Below are 7,491 nucleotides of genomic sequence, written 5' to 3'. Positions count from 1 at the left end.
TATATATATAATGTGTGTGTAATGGAAGTGGGATGGTGAACATTCAGCGCTGAAAAGAAAAATCAAACAGCGTTTCAACGCTGTGTGTGTGTATGTGTGTGCATGTACAAGGAAAGTATGTGAATGTTTGTATGTGTGAACCAGCGTTCTTTTAGTAACAAGCGATGATCGATGTCACATCTCAAACGACAATCACTAGATAACATTGAGAAGTGTATTAATTTGATTTACCATCCATATTCTGTTTTGTTAAAAATAATTATTACAATCACACACACCTACACAAACATATACAAACTCATTAGATAAAATAACTATTGCCTCAAAGTATCAAGAATATAAAACGGCTGCAGTTGAAAGGTATATTATAAATACACATTTAACTGTTCCTCCATGTGCCTAATTTATTTCTATTAAGAAATTTATGTAATAAATTTTGAATAGGGAGTTTTTACAACATCAGCTATAAGTCACAGACTGCTTTTTGTGAGCTTTAAGTCGTATGAGTTTCGGTTGGTTTCAGTAATGGAGAGCAATTGAAAGGAAACATCACTTCAGAAAAGTTGGTATTTACTTGCCAGTTCTCGTATTTAGTCATGGCCAGCTTTATGTGACCTTAAGTTGTACAAGAAGAAAGAAAAACTTTAAAATCCTTTTGAAGGAAACAAGCAGTCAAGCGATGTTAATTGTAGATAGATTTTTCACAAAAAATTTGGTAATAAAAGAATTATTAAACTAAAATCTTTTGTACCTTATTTATATATAAAATACGACAATTAGCCCTCGTTTTTGATGGCATGGGGCCAGGTAGTTTAACATAGTCCTCAGGAATATACAGTGTGACACAGAATGTGACAAGGACGGTCCTTTGAAATACAGGAACTAATAATTTTTGCCAGCTGAGTGGTCTGGAGCAACGAGAAATAAAGTGTCTCCCTCAAAGACACAATGCAACACTGCAAATTGAACTCACAACCTTACGATTGTGAGCCAAATACCACTAACCACTTAGCCACACACCTTCACCTATATAATGTATGAAATATTTTTGCTGAAAATGTTAGATTACAGAAGAGGGTCCACTTGTTTCATTTTAGAATTTGTTAGAGTAATGGTGAAGCATAAGATGGTACAAGGGTCTCTTTGTTAGTAGCTTTGCAGCTAAAAATAAAATCTTCTATACACACACACACACATAAATATATATACACAAACTTTCATAAATACACTCACACACCTATTTACATGCTTTCCAGAAGTTTAGTATTTAAGTATATATATGCATATGTCTAGACATGTAACTGTATGCATGAGAATACATACATAAAACAAAACGTACAAATCTGCACATGCAAGGACCCTAAATACTGCACGTGTACACACATGCAAGGAAAAATAACCCTGTTGATGTTGTTGAAATTCCAATGAAGGAGCCTTGGATCTAGGTTAGAAACCAGCTCTTTCTCTATTGGCAAGAAACCATGAAATAAAACTGAATAATAAATAACACACACACACACACACACACACACATACATATACAAGAAGAGAGAGAGAGAGGGTAAAATAAAAGATATATGGATTGGTAAACAGTCAACCCTTTTGATCATAAAGACAACCTGACACTGTTCCCTGTTTAATAATACAAGCTTCATTTTTAAAATGATCTAAATTTAAACCTTTCAAAATTTCATTTTAATTTACATTCTAAACACTAGCTTAAAGTGATATAATTTAAAATCTTCCATCAAAATTTCATGTTTATTATGTTCTAAGCACCAGCTTAAATAATGACAAAGTTATTTTATTAAACTCTTCAAGATAAGTTGAAATGGCTCGGTGTATTTGAACAATGTATTTAACAAGGGTTAAAGAGATTTAATTTAAAACCTTCCATCAAAGTTTCACGTTATTTTATGTTAGCTAAATGAATGAGCAGGAGATGGTTTAATAATGATTTTCATCATCATCATCATAATCATCGTCGTTTAACGTCTATTTTCCATGCTGGCATGGGTTGGACAGTTTGACTGAGGGCTGGTGAACCAGAAGGCTGCACCAAGCTCCAATCTGATCTGGCAAAGTTTTTACAGCTGTATGCCCTTCCTAATGCCAACCACTCCAAGAGTGTAGTGGGTGCTTTTCACATGCCATCTGCATGAGGGCCAGCACTGGCATCGACCATGCTTGAATAGTGCTTTTTACATGCCTCCGGCACGGGAGCCAGTCAGGTGGCACTGGCAACGATCACAACAACAACTTCACTTGCCTCAACAGGTCTTTGCAAGCGCAGTTTATTGCCCAATGATTGAAGGGTGCCCTTAAATGGGCTGGTTATGCTGTACTGGCATAGGCCACAGTTATGGCCTCACTTGGCTTGCCAGGTTTTCTCAAGCACAGCATATCTCCAAAGGTCTCAGTCATTTGTCATCACTTTGGTGAAGCCCAACGTTCGAATTATTAAAGAAATTTATTCCTTAATTGCACATGTTTGGCAAAATATTTAATCCAAGACGGGTGGTGAAACTAAAATCATAGAATCATCAGAAACTCGTCACAACCATGAGAGACAGATACACACTGTTCTATTCACTTTGGAATTGGTGAAGGTTGGATAAAATTACTCGTATTGATTGTTAGCTGTCAGGGTATTGCATCGCTTTGAAAAATTCCTTGCTTCATTAATATTATTCTAGATAATTATAGATTATGATAGGCTGACAAAATATACTACAAATATACTTGATTTTATGAACTTTAAACAATACTTTATTTATAGAGTACAGAAGAAAATACCAACTGTTATTTCTTCTTTAAGTATAAATTTGAAAGCTGAGTCAAGAGAGAAGAGTTCTATTTTGATCTCCAATATCCAAGTGGCTAAAAAGTGTCAGCAGAAGGGTACCTAGGAGTCATGACCTGGATGCAGCCTGGCGCCATTAAAGTGTAAGATGTTAAGGGCTGAAACCCTTGCATGAGGTGAGGTTTCTTCTTTAAAGACCTTCTGCTGTTCAGCTTTCTTGAAGGTTTCTTACCATTCTTCAGCTGCTGGGCTTAATCCTGTAACAAGATTTAAAACCAAATCAATGAATTACCAAGTTAAAAATCATGGTTTAGTAACATCTTTTCCATATGATTGGCTGAGTTATGGACCAATTAGCATCCAGACATCACGTAATAGATCATTCTAGAAGCTTCCAGAATATTCTCCTAACAAGGCCTATAAACAGGCATCTACTGCACCTTATGACAATCCTTCAGCATTCAGATTAGTCTGTCAAATGTGATGGTTTCAAGTTTGGGCATAAGGCTAGCAATATCAAGACAGGGGTGAGTGAATTACATAGACTGTAGTGTTCATCTGGTACTTATTTTTATTGGTCCCTGAATGAATGAAAGGCAAAATCAACCTCAGCGGGATTTGAACTCGCAATGCAAAGATGAACAAAATGCTTAGCAGCAGTTTGGTCAGTATGTTAATGGTTCTGCCAGTTTGCTGCCTTAGTCTGTCAAAATGTAATGCTTAGTGGCTGCCATGCTGGTGGCACGTAAAAGCACCATTCGAGCGAGGTCAATGTCAGTGCCGCCTGACGGGCTCCTGTGCCAGTTGCATGTGAAAAGCATCATTCAAGCATGGTTGATGCCAGTGCCACCTGACTAGCTGCTGTGCTAGTGGTACATAAAAAGCACCATTTGAGCATTGTCGATGCCAGTGCCGCCTGACTGGTTCCTGTGCTGGTGGCACATAAAAAGCACCATTTGAGCATGGTCAATGCCAGTGCCACCTGACTGGCTTCCATGCCGGTGGCATATATAAAGAACCCACTACACTCTTGGAGTGGTTGGCATTAGGAAGGGCATCCACCTGTAGAAACCTTGCCTCCTGGTTTGCCAGTCCTCAGTGAAACCACTCAACCCATGCCAGCATGGAAAGCAGACGTTAAACGATGATGATAATGATCATTTTGATTTAATCATGCCTATTATCTCATAGCTTTAAGATTTCAGTGATGTAATTATTTTTAGAATGACATTGTAGGATAGGTGTGAGAGGCTGGATCCAATCCATTTGAACATAGAATAGGTTAGATATTTGTCCTGGTATGGCTGTGTTAAATCTTAAAGGGAAACTCTGTTGATTTATTGTAGAACTCTATTTACTAATTGTTCTTTTAGATCATATACTTGGCCAACATTTATCTTTAATTTTTGCGTTTTTCAGTCATTAGACCGTGGCCACACTGGGGCACCACCTTGAAGAATTTTTAGTCAAATGAATGAACCCTAGTACTTTTTTTAAAAGCTTTATACTTATTTTATCCTTTTGTTTTTCTTTTTGCCAAACCACTAAGTTACTGGGATGTAAATATACCAACACCAGTTATCATGGTGGTAGAAGGCACAAACACAGTCACACACATCCACAACAGGCTTTGATCAGTTTCCATCAACCAAATCCACTGACTAAGCTTTGGTCGGACTGAGGCTATAATAGAAGACATTTACCCAAGGTGCCATGCAGTGGGACTGAACCTGGAACCATAAGGTTGAGAAGCAAGCTTCTTACCACACAGCCATGCCTGTGCCTGATGGGTAACGGGTGATGTTCCTATTTCCAGAGTCTTCACTACTTCTTCAGCATCACGTCCATCCCGGATAGAAAAGGTAACAAATAATACTGAATGAGCAAGAACAACAAAAAAAGCAACCTAATTTTTGTATTTGGTTTTCAAGTTTCTTGAAGTGAATTTGTGTGTTGAAATAAATCTTATTGTATATTGGCAGGGCCGTTATACCAATAATAAACATAAGCACTGGTTAGAAACAATACATTTTTAAATCTCTCAGTGAGATTTATGCAGTTGCAGCACGATAAAGTGATAGTATGTTGTCAACTTAATGTGGCAGTCCCATGAAAGGGAAGAATGCTACTGTTATTTAGCCCTAGGTAACAGTAGCATTCTTCCCTTTCATGGGACTGCCTCATTAAGTTGACAACATACTATCACTTTATAAGCACTGGTTCTATTTCATCATCATCATCATCATCATCATCATCATCATCATCAGTAGCAGCATTCAACATCTGTTTTCCCATGCTAGCATGGGTTGGATGGTTTAACAGGAGCTGGGTGACTGGAGAGCTGCACAGGCTCCATTTATCTGTTTTGCCATGGTTTCTGCAAATGGATGCCCTTCCTAATGCCAAACACTTCACAGAGTGTACTGGGTGCTCTATACTTAGCACCAGCACAGAGGCTTTTCATGTAGCACCAGCACATGTAAACATATGTATGTAAAACAATTGTCATCATGAGTTAAATCCAGTCTGCAATGGAGAAGGCAAGCCACTAGATTCGGTTAAAAAGAGGCAATGAGCAATGGTTAAAAAAATATTCTTTTCTACTCAAGGCACAAGGCCCGAAATTTTTGGGAAGGGCCAGTTGATTAGATTGACCCAGTATGCAACTGGTACTCAATTTATCAACCCCCAAAAGGATGAAAGGCGAAGTCGACCTCAGCGGAATTTGAACTCAGACGAAATGCTGCTAAGTATTTCGCCTGACGTGATAACATCTCTGCCAGCTCGCTGCCTTGGTTAAAAGAATATTGAGTGAAGTCTAGTAACCAGTTGATCCTGCAAGTAGGGCCTCATCTCAGTGAGGGGTGGTGACGTGCAATAAAGCTGTCGAGAGGAAGGCCCTGAAACAACACACATTCTCTCCTAATGACCCCATAAACTGTCCAGTGCCCAGTAAGCAGAGCTTTCAAAGGGTAGCACTTGTATCTGCAAGTTGTTCACAAATAATGTTTGAATGTATGGATGTGTGTGTGTATTTGCCTCATCCAACTGTTGACAACCGGTGTTGGTTTGTTTACATCACCATAACTTAGCGACTCAGCAAAAGACAATAGAATATGTATGAAACTTTAAAAAAATACTGGGGCTCAAGGAGTTGCCCCAGCATGGCCACAGCCAATGACTGAGACAAAAGAGGAAAAAGTTGTATTGGCACTGGAGTGGCTGTATGGTAAGAAGTTTGCTTCCCAACCTCATGGTTCCAGGTTCAGTCCTACTGTGTCTTCTACTATAGCCTCAAAGCTTTATGAGGGGATTTGTTTGACGGAAACTAAAAGAAGCCCATCATCTCTATGTGGCTTGTGTGTTTTCTGTACTCTGTTTATCATTTTGTCCACGTTTTTTTGCAACGTCCTGTACCCAGATATGCATCTATATATATACATGTAAATGTAGGTATGTACATACATGTACGTATATACGCATATATTCATATATTATATATATATATATATATATATATATACACATCACACGTTTATCTTTGTCTCTGTTTGCCCTCCCCGCCGCCGTTTGACAACCGATGTTTCTGTGTTTACGTCCCCGTAACCTAGCGGTTCGGCTAAAGAGACAATAGAATAAATACGTGGTTTAAAAAAAAAATTGTAGGGTTGATTCGATCGACTATAATTCCATTAATGCGGTACCCCAGCCTTGCTTCAGTCTAATGACTGAAACAAGTAAAAGATAAAATAAAATATTTAGCTGGATATACAGGGTGGAGCAGAATAATCTCCCATATTTTACATGGTCACTGGTATGGCCCAAGTAAGCAGATGGTAACGGTGCTTTGATGTAGATAATGATTTACCGTTTTGCTCCCTTATCGTAATGGCTTCGATTGGTGCATACTGTGTTTATTTCTGTTGAAACGTTTATCAACCTGCAAAATGTGGAAGTTTTTTTTATTTTTTATTACAGCCTGTAATATGTATGTATAATATATATATATGATCAGTTGAGAATCTCTAACAGAAACATCAAATCCGTCTAGTGAAGGGCGTAAATATACTCTGATAGCCAATAAACATCTACAAACAGGTGCTTTAGAAATATCCTGGATATTATTACTAATAAAAGGCTAGAAATTGAGAGCAAGGAAAACCACTTCCCTCCCGAATTAACGCGTAGAAGACACCCAAACAGCCAAAATATCGCGAGACGAAAGTGAGTGGAGACAGGCAGTTAGCCAGACAGGGACGGATGTTTGGCAAGGCAAGACAAGAGTTAGTGTGGAACTTTGAGTGGGAAAAGGAAAGCAGGGTATGCCGGATTATTATCGGGAGAAGATTAAGAGATGGGGTACTGAAAATGAGAGGTATGACATAGGGGTCAAATGAAAAGAAAAGCACGGGGGGGGGGAACGCATTGGAAACAGCCTGTTCTACCAGGCGTTTGAGCAGGTCACGATTATGACGATGATGATGTGCGCGCGTGCGTATGTGTGTGTTGTAATTTATCGAAATCTTGAATACATAGAATTTATTAAATGCGTTCATCGGATATTTTTAAAATCCTTCCTACCTTCAGAATGTTAAAAAACAAAAACAAACTTGTAACTTTTTTTATTATTAATTTCTGGAGAAAATGAGTATAATTTTCCTCATCAGCATGCAAAACTACATCAATAC

This window comes from Octopus bimaculoides, chromosome 2 (assembly GCF_001194135.2).
Source record: "Octopus bimaculoides isolate UCB-OBI-ISO-001 chromosome 2, ASM119413v2, whole genome shotgun sequence".
In the NCBI taxonomy this organism is placed as follows: domain Eukaryota; kingdom Metazoa; phylum Mollusca; class Cephalopoda; order Octopoda; family Octopodidae; genus Octopus; species Octopus bimaculoides.
The sequence above is the reverse complement of the archived record's forward strand: the minus strand, read 5'-3'. Positions refer to the sequence as shown.